Here is an 11,817-nt window from a genome sequence, read left to right as displayed (position 1 = left end):
TGGCATGGAACCCGTACGTAGCTTCGCCCTCCCTGCCCCCACACGACCGCCATTTTGTCTCCCCGTGTTGGGAGGCGATGAGCCCGAGCCCACTGATACAGCTGTTTGCAAGTGATCGCAGGCTTCCTGGGGCGAGCCCGGGGCCGCGCCGCACCCGTCCTTCTGCACCCAGGAGAACCCGCCCCCCAGACCCCGGCCAGCGGACACCCGCGGAACCCCAGAGCCCAGCTACAGGCCCAGGGCCTGAGCCAAAGGCTGAGCCAGGAGGCCGTGGTGTTCGCAGCTTCCAGCCGCTGAACCCGGCCGGCTGCCCCTGGGGAATGATTTTTTTTTTATGATCTCCGAGTAAGGCGCCCAGGCAGCGATGTGATTTTCGCCTACAGAACCTGGGACATGTTATATACGTCGTGGCCGGGCAAAAACGTTACAAACACCCTTAAATTTTTCACCCTTCTGCAGAATGTCTTAGGTTAATGGTTTTAGTCCGTTATCTTTGAGCCTGAGAACCAGCCAGTCTCCCTCAGAGCAGACTTTGAAGAAGCTGGGCTTCGCAGGCAGGCCAACATTTTAACCTGACCTTGAGCTCGCACTCAGCAGTCCTGGTTATCTCGAGGGTCTCGCACCCTAAACAGGACCCAGCACGTGGCAGACACATAATGAACTGTGGTCCGTTTGAGTTTGATTGTGTTTAATGTTAGTTTTCTTTGTAACCAGGGAAGGATAAAGTCATCTCAGACGCTGTAACTGGGCCACCACCACTTGGCGTAGGAACTGTAGCTTCGGTGTACGGTGCTCGGGATGTTGTAATCTTGCCTCTTTGAACTGCGGCAAGTGCTTCCATGAGCTGGATGAACCTTTGGAGTAATTTATGGCAAAGTGGCAAAGCCTGTGTCTTTTCTGGGCCTAAGCTGGTGTTTCTGAGGTTGAGGGTGAAGGTGGTGGTTTCTTAAAACCCACCACCTTCAGTGAGACCCTTCCCTGTAATCAAATTCCCAATGATATTATTCCCTGTATTTACTGAATATTTTGTGCTAAATTCTGTACATGAATCACTGCAGTTAATAATGCTCGTGACAATCTCCTTTTCCTATGGGGAGAACTATGAATTCCTTTACATATCCACAGCACAGTTTTCAAAATATGAAAAGTAATGTGGAAATAATACTATAATCTACAAACCTTATATAGAGGTGTTATCAATTGTTCTGATAATATCCTTAATAACAAAAGAAAATTCAAAATCATGCATGTTGCATTCTTAGACTCCTTTAACATACTATAGATACTCTTTTGCACTTTACTGTTTTTCACTTAGCAATATATCCTGGAAATCATTGCATATCAGTTCACAGAGATGTATGGATGGACTTTTATTTAACCACTCTTATATATGAGCATCTAAATTGTTTCCAATATTTTCTAATTACAAACCATGCTGCAATGAGTAACCAGGAGCATATGTATTTTCATATTGTTAGGGGGTATATCTTCAAGGTAAATTCCTAGAAGTGGGATTGCTAGGGCAAAAGGTAAAGACAAATGTAGTTTTGTTAGTAAGGACAGAGTCCTCTCAGTAAGGGTTATACCAGTGTGCATTGGCAAAATATGGGAGGGCCTACTTTCCCACCACCTCACCAACAGAGTACATTTCTGTGCTTTTCCATTTTTGCTAACCTGATAGGTGAGAAATGGTATTCTAGTGCAGTTGTTTTGTGTGTGGTAAAATGCACATAAACATAAAATTTACCATTTAAACTATTTGTCAGTGTACAATTCAGTGGCATTAAATACATTCACAGGGACTTCCCTGGTGGTCCAGTGGCTAAGACTCCTCGCTCCCATTGCAGGGGGCCTGGGTCCGATCCCTGGTCTGGGAAATAGATTCTGCATGCATGCCACAGCTAAGAGTTCACATGCCGCAACTAAAGATCTGGCTCAGGCAAAATAAATAAATATTTTTAAAAAAATAAATATTTAAATACATTCACAATGTTGTGCAACCATCACCACCAACCATTTCCAGAAGTTTTTCTTTTTTTTTTTTTTGCGGTACACAGACCTCTCACTATTGTGGCCTCTTCCGTTGTGGAGCACAGGCTCCGGACGCGCAGGCTCAGCGGCCATGGCTCACGGGCCTAGCCGCTCCTCGGCATGTGGGATCTTCCCTGACCGGGGCACGAACCCGTGTCCCCTGCATCGGCAGGCGGACTCTCAACCACTGTGCCACCAGGGAAGCCCTCCAGATGTTTTTCATCCCCCAAACTGAAACTCTGGACTCATTGAAGACCAGCTCCTCACTCCCCCCTCCCCCCAGCCCCTGGTAACCTCTATTCTATCTTCTGTCTCTATGAATTTGCCTATTCTAGGTACCTCATTGTATGGTCAGGCCACTCGAGATGGCTGTTCTCTTGCTCTCTGTATATTCCCCTGCCCGACCAGTGCCTGCTTCACCTATATCTTAAGCACATGACTGACCTTCCTACGTACTTGCCCCAGGCCCCAGCTAGTGCTTGTTCTTATCAAAGGGGCAGTGAGGGGCGTGCCCCTATAACTGGTAATCAAACCTCCCACCCCTCCCCACAGAGAAGACTGCCATTATGTCCTGCCCCACCCTCAGCTGCACACGGTGGGGAGCTGCTCCGGGACCTTGCTTCAGACATGTAAGATCCCCCCTATCCATTATTATTATTTGTGTGTGTGTGTGTGTGTGTGTGTGTGTGTGTGTGTGTGTGTGTAAGCCAGCTTTGTTTTTTGAATTTTATTTTTTTATACAGCAGGTTCTTATTAGTTGGTGGTGCGATGAATTAGGAGATTGAGATTGACATATATACACTAATATGTATAAAATGGATAACTATAAGAACCCCCTATCCATTAAACCATTGATGTCTGTGTTGATGACTCCGGGCTCTTTCTTCGTTCTTAAAGCTAGGCAAGTGCAGGCCTTGTAGGCCTGTTGTGTGTAGCCCAACACTCATAGGGTGGAATCATAAAATATCTGTCCTTTGGTATCTGGCTTATTGTACTTAGCATAATGTCTTTAAGGTTTATATTGTAGCATGTATCAGAATTTCATTCCTTACTATGGCTGAATAATATCCCACTGAATGTATATATACCACATTTTGTTTACCCATGTGTTCACTGATGGACATTTGAGTTGTTTCCACATTTTGGCTATTGTGAACAGTGCTGCTATGAACGTTACTATGCAGGTCTCTGTGTGAACAAATGTTTTCCTTTCTAGACTCTAAAGGTGGACTCTTCTCCAGGCTCCCAGCCTCTGGGCTTCCCCTCCAACCTTCATGGGACCTCCAAAAAGATTTTTAAATTTTCCTTTGAAACTTTATTTGTATCCTACAGTGTGGTAGGTTGACTAGTGGCCCCCCAAACTTCATGTCCATCCAGAACCACAGAATGTGACCTTACTTGGAATAAAGGGCTTTGCATAGGTAACCAGTTAAGGATCTCCAGAAGAAATCACCATGAGTTTGGAGTGGGTCTTCAATCCAGTGACTGATGTCCTTAAAGGAAGAGGAGATGCAGAGATGCACAGGAGAGGCCATGGGAAGATGGAGGCAGAGATTAGAGTGGTGCAGCCACAAACCTAGGAATGCCAGCAGCCACCAGAAGTTGGAGGGTGGGAGGCTCTGCAACACCTCAATTTAGGACTTCTGGCCTCCAGATTGTGACAAATTCCTGTTGTTTTGTGCCATGCCGTTTGTGACATTTGTTATGGCAGCCCCGTGAAGCCTCATCCATATAGGTAAGCCATAGTCATTGTAGAAAACGAGAAAATACAGATAAGCGAAAAGTCAAACCGCACAGAGGCAATTCCCTGCCCCCAGAAACAACCACAGTTAACACTTTAGCGTCTATGTCATCAGAGTAAGATTTCTAAAATGCAACCTTCTGAAATGCTTAAAGTTCTCCCAAATGCCTTCAGGATAAACTCTCAAACTCCTTAATAGGGCCTCAGAACCAGGCCTTTTTGTAGCCTCTTTTCCTTCTACTTGAAGAAGAATCAACGTGCACACCTGCCTCTGCTTGTTCCCCCAGGCAGACAGGCCTTGCCCGTGCCTTCAACCTCTGATTCCCTGGCCTCCTCGCAACACCCCAGTGGAAGCACTCCTCCTTCTGGAACTTAAGCTGCTGGACCACCGGAGCCTGAGGTGCTGGTGACCTCTGGGGCAGGGGTGAGTGGAGCCTCTCCCACCTCCACCTCTTGATTTCTGGACCCAGGAATCCTGGAGCTGCCATTCCACCCAAGGCAATACAGACCATAAACAAACAAATAATAGGCAATTACCAATCATGGGAACAGCAAGGAGGGTGTAAATGGGGTGGGAGGGCAGGAGGTCTAGAAAAGGATCTCACCCTCCCTTCCAGAGGGATACCAGGCCCCAGCAGGAGGGCAGCTCCCAGGGCTGATATTGAGGCACACTGGGCCAACTGTGAGGGTTTCCAACATGGTCTTTTGATCTGGAGGCCCCCAGTCCCAGCTCGCCCCCTCCAACAGGCCTGTAAGCATGGTCCTGGCCAGGCCTGGTAGCTTCCAGGCCCTGTGTGGGCTCGATGGCCTGGCTGGGACCAGGTAGCCTCAGCTCAGGTTGAGGGGGGCACACACCAGTCAGAGTGTCTGCCTGAGCAGCCTCCCAGCAGCACTCGGCCCCCGAAGAAACCTCGGATCCAAGGCCCTGGAAGATGACCCTGATCTTGTGCCCAGGACAGGACCCTGATAAGGGAAGCCCTTCCATGGACAACAAGGGTTGTCCTGGTCCCGAGCCTTCACAGGCACTGCCTCCTTCCCTGTGGCCGGCAGTCCTTGTGCAATGCGCCCTGGCCCAGGGCAGCACCGTGCTCCCCATCCCTTCCTTCTCGGGGTGGATGCTCTCCGTAATTTGGGGGTTTCTAGAGCTTTTAAAGCACTAACTTTATTTTGTTAGGACTGCATATTTAGTCTCTTTGGAGAGGTTAGCAGTTGAGGCTTTATGAAAATTCAGATGAATTATGACTGCCAGACGTGGCACTTTTTTTTTTTTAATTTTTGGCCATGCTGCATGGCATGTGGGATCTTAGTTCACCAACCAGGGGTCAACTGACATCCCCTACAGTGGAAGTGTGGAGTCTTAACCATTGGACCACCAGGGAATTCCCCGCCATTTTTTATTTTAAAAAATACTGAGGAAAAAACCCCCAAACACTGAAAAGTAAAAGATCAACCAAAATCCCATCACTTAAAAATTATAAACATATTTTATAAAAATATAAAGCGGTACTCCCCCAACTGGTACCCTCACACTGCAGAGCCCCCAGAGCCTTGGTGGGAGCCGCTCCCTGGAGGGGTCACAGAGTGCCGTGCCGCCTGAAGATCAGAAGGCGACATCCATGCATGCATAGTGTTGGCACAAGTTCATAATATGAAAAAAAAAGGGAAAAAGCTAAATACCCATCTATAGGATATTAGTTAAAGTAACGGTGAAACAACCTCATGTTAAGAGAGGAACTCTATTCTCCTGGTTGTCAAGGCACACGTGTCAGGCAGCCTGCATTCTCCACAAAGGTAGGTAGTTAGATGCAGAGATACAGGGATGGTGGGTGGTGGACGGCAGATGGTAAGATGAGTGGCATTTTGTATGTGTCAGGGACCCTGGGCCCCCCCCCTGCAGGACCTGTCCCCAGGAAGCCTCAGTCTCCCTCCTGCTAGCCCTCCCCAGGACACCCCTTGGTCACTGCCCTCCCAAGCCCAAGTATCACCTCCTCCAGGAAGTCTCCCAGGACTGAAGGCTCCCAGCTGCGAGCTCCCAGGGTAAGCATCTCCTGCCAAAAATGTTGGCTCCAGGGATTCTAATGAGTATGAGCTGGGGGCTACAGACTGAGAGGGCAGGGATTGGACATAGGGGCTGTACTTAAAGCTGTGCTTACACAAGGAGCTCAGCCTCCTCTCCAAAGGGCTCAGAACTGTGGAGTCTTTGGCCCCACTTCCTGCAGCTAGTGGCCCAGTGCCTCTACATTCCTCCTCTACCAGCCACATGGGAAGCCTGCCCAGGAGCTGGGTGCTCCCTCTCCCCCTCACCTGCACCCACGGTGCCCTTAGTTGTCCCACAACTAGGTACATCTTAAACACTTTTATTGTAGAGCAGGTGAAAGAGAAAATGAAATGAACCATCATAGCCTCAGAAAAATGTCACGTGGTTTCAGTGAAGCCACTGTTTTTCTAAGAAGCCATCATGGGGACACAGGAGGGAGGAGCAAGGAAATAGCACGCCCAAGTCCATTTCCTGTCCTGGCCTAGCTATAGGCTAAGAGCCAGAGAGGAGAGAGCTTGGCTCTCTTCAGAAGGTGAGGACCTGGTGCCGGGCAGGGGACCAGGGTGGGAGAGCTGCCCCACCAGCATGTGGGGGTACCTTTGAACTGGCTAGGGAGTAGGGGGAATTGGGCAGGGAGTGTGAGTGGGGCAGGGGAGGGAGGGTGCCAAGCTGCTCCTTCCTCTGCACCCAGCAATCCCTGGGGTCCCCCACCCCACTGTCACCTGCCAGAGGACCATCCCCCTCAAGTCAGCTCCAGGCTCGTCCCATGGCATGTTCTCAGGACCAGAGGATCCTGCTGGGAGCAGTGAGATGGGGGAGGGGGGCATCAGGATCCTGAGCAGGAACAAAATTTCAAAATTGCCTGGTGGACATGAAGAGGGGCAGAGTGGGGGCGGGGGTCAGGGAGCTGCTGGTGGGTGTTCCCAGATGACATGGGAAGCAGAGGAGAGGGGCCCAGTGGCCAAGCCTGGGGCTGCAAGTTGGAGGGGGCAGCTGGAGGAGGCTGAGGAGGATGGGCAAGAGGAGAGGGCAGAAGGGAGGGGGCCAGACCAGCGGCTGCAGGAGCTCCCTCAGGAGACAGTTTCCTGAAGTGGGTCAGGTTACAGGTAGCCATGAGGGCTGACCCCAGGGGAAGCTGTCACCAACCATAGGCCCGAAGGGGCCCTGGGAGGAGTCCAGCCAGAGCTGTAGCCTAGAAGGAGTGAGGCCAGGAGCAGGAGAGCCACTGGCTGAGTGGGGCGAGGCAGGACATGTGACCCTCCTCCTCTCAGCTCCAGCCTTCTGCCGCTGCCTCCCCTGTCAAAACCAGAAACCAGAAACCAGAACTGCAGAGACCCAAGGCCCTTGACAGAGCAGGGATGTGGGGTGGGTGGAGGGAGCAGGCGCTGTGACGGCCCCTGCGGTGTGTTCCCTTTGCGGCTGGGGAAGGTGGCTCTGCAGGGCTGTGGGGAGGCAATGGGCCCCCAGCCCAGAGTCCTGAGGGGGATGTGAGCATCCCCAGGCCTGTGGAGGGACTCCTGAGCCCAAGGCCCTGGCCTCAGCCTCTGGGGAGGGGATCCCTGGGGGTCTTATGGGAATCAGAGTGTGTGGGAAGGAAGATGACTAGGCATGTCCCCGCCCCACACACAGGGGTGAGCTCTGATACCTTGAGAAGATGGTGGCAGGAGAGATGCCCATGGCAATGGCCGTCAACATGTTGAGAGACATGTCCCCCCTCGCAATCAGCCAGGCCTGACCAGGCCCAGCCGCCAGCTACCAGGACAAGAACAGGACCCTGGTTGCTTCCAGGACAAATAAAGTCTCCAGGGATGGGGGGAGGGGGAGGGGGCTGCTTCCCCTGGACTGAGACCCCAAGACATCCCCAGCTACAGGCCAGGAGCTTCAGGGGACCTGAGGGACCCCTCAGCCTCCATCCCCTGCCAGGGGTCCAGGCAGGTCTGGAGCCGTGCTTGAGGAGCCAGAGGAACCCCCTGCCCCCAGACCCTGGAGCCTGTACCTGGCTCACCTGGAAGCACTCCCTGCAGCCAGCCCTGTCCCAGGTGCCACCATATGTCCACTTGCTTCCTCCCACCAGCCCAGGGGGTGGAGGGTGCCATCTCCATGAGCTGTGAGGAGGCAGAGCTCCGAGGGGCCAAGTCACTGCCCTGAGGCCACCAGATTGTCACTACAGAGGGTGGGGCAAGGCTGGCATCTACCTTGGAGCCCATTCTTTCTGCTCAGCTGGGGAGGGGGCATCTCGAGTGTCCCTGTCTTTTCTCTGGTTCCTGCCCCCGTGTCAGCCTGGGACCCTGAGCCCTACAGTCCCCTTACTGTCTCCATCCTGTGGGGTCACCCTGCCCCGTTTCCTCCGGCCCTGAAATTAATGGCCTCTGGGTCGGCAGTGTGGCACACTGTGATAATAATGATTGACGGGATGGCCTTATACAGCTGGATGAAGAGCAGAGCAAGCTGGAGCTTGCACCGTGGGAGGTCCCAGGGTGGCCAGAAGTAGGGGTCAGGGAGTGCCTGAGTAAGAGGGAGGCCTGGGCATGGTTTGGGGGAGGCACAAGTGAGGTGGCGAGAGGGTAGTGGGAGACCCCCTCCCTTGGCCTGGCCGCCCCACCCAACTGGCCACCATTGTCCTCCTCCCATGGTCAATTCTGGGCCCTGCCTGACCCCACCCCCTTCTCTTGCAGGTAAAAATGAACAAGAAAAAGAACCCTAAAATGTATTGACAAGAATCCTCTCCAAGCGCCCTACAGACAGGAGAGCCCACCTTCCTGGGGATGGGAATGCTGTGAGGCAACATTTTACCATTGAGGTATGAACAAAGTCAACTTGTGGGCAAAAATAAAAATTCACTGAATGCACATGTATTCAGTGCCTACTGTGTGTGCCTGACTCTTTTCCAGAAGTGGGCTCCAAATCCCAGGATTCTGGGTCCTTTGAGGCCCAGCTCCAACCCTAGAAGCCCTGGGCCCTCCCCACCCCTAACTAGCCCTGACCTGGCCCTTCATCAGGGCTGTCTGGCCTGGGCCACCTCTCAGCCCCAGGGAGGCTCTATGGGGCCTCTGTGCCCTGAGGTCCTGAAAAGGGAAAAACACCCTGCTTTCCCTCTCCTACACTCACAGTCACACACCAACACTTCTCACACCAGATGTGTGGGATTTTTCACACCCACCAATTTTCCAATTTCCTGTGGACACCAACTAAGATTTCTATGACTTAATTCTGACACTGACAGAATTTAGCACTGACCCCACATTTTAAAGGCTCAGTCCTACAATACTGCTCCCACTTCAGATGCCAATCCCAGGTAGTGGGTCCCCAGATTACCCACAAACATCTGTCTGACTTGGCTACAGATCATGTGTTCCCATGACCCCCTTCTTGGGTTTAATAATTTGCCAGAAGGGCTCACAGAACCCAGGAAAACAGTTTCCTTACTAAGATACGGGTTTAGGGAGTTCCCTGGTGGTCTAGGGGTTAGGATTCAGCACTTTCACTGCCGTGACCGGGGTTCAATTCCTGGTTGGGGAACTGAGATCCTGCAAGCCCCGAGGTGTGGCCAAAAAATAAATAAATAAAATAAAATAAAATTGTTGGGACTTCCCTGGTGGCACAGTGGTTAAGAATCTGCCTGCCAATGCAGGGGACACGGGTTCGAGCTCTGGTCCTGGAATATTCCCACAGGCTGCAGAGCAATGAAGCCTGTGTGCCACAACTACTGAGCCTGCACTCTAGAACCGGCGAGACACAGCTACTGAGCCCACGTGCCACAACTACTGAAGCCCGCGCACCTAGAGCCCATGCTCCACAACAAAGAGAAGCCACTGCAATGAGAAACTCACACGCCACAACGAAGAGTAGCCCCCACTCGCTGCAACTAGAGAAAGCCTGCGCGCAGCAACGAAGACCCAACTCAGCCATAAATAAATAAATAAATAAATTTATATTAAAAAAAAAGAATCCGACTTCCATTGCAGGGGACACAGGTTTGATCTCTGGTCAGGGAACTAAGATCCCAGATGCCGTGGGACAACTAAGTCCATGCACTGCAACTACTGAGCCCGCATGCTGTGACTAAGACCTGATGCAGCCAAAAAATTTAATTAATTAATTAATTAATTTTAAAAAAGACTGCTCCTTTAAAAAAGCAAATAAGTAAAATTGTTTAAAGGAAAAAAATGGTGGATATTATGGCATGTGAATTAAATCTCAATTAAAAAAGAAAAAATGTGGGAGTTTGGGATTAGCAGATGCAAACTATTACATATGGAATGGATAAACAACAAGGTCCTACTGTATAGCACAGAGAACTATATTTAATACCCTGTGATAAACCATAACGTAAAAGAATATGAAAAAGAACATATATGTATAACTGTATCACTTTGCTGTACAGCAGAAATAAACACAACATTGTAAATCAACTATACTTCAATAAAACAAATTTGTTAACAATGAAAGGGAATTCCCTGGAGGTCCAGTGGTTAGGACTCCGTGCTTACACTGCTGAGAGCCCGGGTTCAATCCCTGGTTGGAGAATTAAAATCCCACAAGGGGCGCAGCGTGGCTAAAAAAAAAAAAAAAGTTACGGGTTTATCATGAAGGACATGGCTGAGAAACAGCCAGATGGAAGAGATGCAGTAGACAAGGTATGAGGGAAGGGGTGAGGAGCTTCCATGCCCTCTCTGGGTGCACCAACCTCCCAGCACCTCTGGGTGTTCACCAACCCGGAAGCTCTCCAAATCCCATAGTTCACGGATGTGTATGGAGGGTTCATCACATGGGCGTGACTGATCATTAACTCAATCTCCAGCCCTTGTTCCCTCCCCAGAGGATGGGGCTGAAAGTTCTAGGTTTCTAATCAAGCCTTGGTCTTTCTGGTGGCAGCCCTCATCCTGAACCTAACCACTCAGAGCCACCACATTAGAACAAACGACACTCCTGTCACCCGGGAAATTCCAAGGGATTTGGGAGCTCTGTGTCCGGAACCACAGGCAGAGATCAAATATACTGTATAATTCTCTTTTTTTAAAAATAAATTTATTTTATTATTTTATTTTATTTTATTATTTTATTTTATTTATTTATTGTTTCTGGCTGCGTTGAGTCTTCATTGCTGCGTGTGGACTTTTCTCTGGTCGCGGCGAGCGGGGGCTACTCTTCACTGCGGTTCGCGGGTTCACGGGCTTACGGGCTTCTCATCGTGGTAGCTCCTCTCATTGAGGAGCAGGGGCTCTGGGTGCGCGGGCTTCAGTAGTTGTGGCACGTGGGCTCAGTAGTTGTGGCTCGCGGGCTCTAGAGAGCAGGCTCAGTAGTCGTGGCACACAGGCTTAGTTGCTCCGTGCTGTGCGGGATCTTCCCGGACCAGGGATTGAACCCGTGTCCCCTACACTGGCAGGCGGATTCTCAACCATTGCACCACTAGGGAAGCCCTACTGTATATTTCTTGTTATGTCACAGGACCTCATACTCCTGGGCCCCCTCTACCTGGAAAACCAGCCACTAGGTAGGGTCCCTGAGGTTTCCCATTCCTGTGGTCCTTGACCCAAAAGGGGACAGTGGGACCTCCAGCATCACCTTCCCCTGGTGACCTCTTTTCCAGCCTTCACTGCCTCAGTCATTTTCAGTTCATAAGACCGTCCACACAGAAGAGAAATTTTACAAAGTAAACGTAAAGTAAAAGTACAGTCTTTCCGTCCCATTGCCCCCAATTACAGTTCTCATTTCTGGTGGATTGGACCTTGTCCCTCTGGATGTTTTGGTGCAGAGACAATCCGAAGTAGGTGTATCTGTTCTCTGGGGCTGCCACAATAAACCACCACGAACTGTGTGTCTTTTCTTTTCTTTTTTTTTTTGGAACAAGGAGTAACAATTTGAATCAGAAAGCTAGCAGACCCAGAAGATGGCAGACTAGCATCTAAAAAACAAAACAAAACAAAACAAAACATTTTACCTCAGTCCAAATTCCGACTCCTTTTATAGAGAAGAGAGGAAGAGGAGAGGCCCACTGTGGCGCCCA

The 11,817-nt window shown here is 50.5% G+C and overlaps 1 long non-coding RNA gene across 2 annotated transcripts; it reads left to right on the top strand.

The window, feature by feature from the left end:
- The first annotated feature begins 28 nt into the window (after positions 1 to 28).
- Positions 29 to 10,566, top strand: LOC109548901 (uncharacterized). Of its 2 annotated transcripts, none has more exons than XR_012326139.1 (4): positions 29 to 2,660; positions 4,060 to 4,196; positions 8,486 to 8,610; positions 9,442 to 10,566. It is a non-coding gene; the product is annotated as an uncharacterized lncRNA (long non-coding RNA). The 2 variants fall into 2 exon arrangements; XR_004522217.2 differs by having other exon boundaries at positions 31 to 2,660; positions 9,483 to 10,564.
- The last annotated feature ends 1,251 nt before the right edge of the window (positions 10,567 to 11,817 follow it).

Source organism: Tursiops truncatus, chromosome 15, assembly GCF_011762595.2.
Source record: "Tursiops truncatus isolate mTurTru1 chromosome 15, mTurTru1.mat.Y, whole genome shotgun sequence".
NCBI classification, from domain to species: Eukaryota; Metazoa; Chordata; class Mammalia; order Artiodactyla; family Delphinidae; genus Tursiops; species Tursiops truncatus.
Note: the sequence above shows the minus strand (reverse complement) of the source record. Positions and strands in the feature narration are given on the sequence as shown.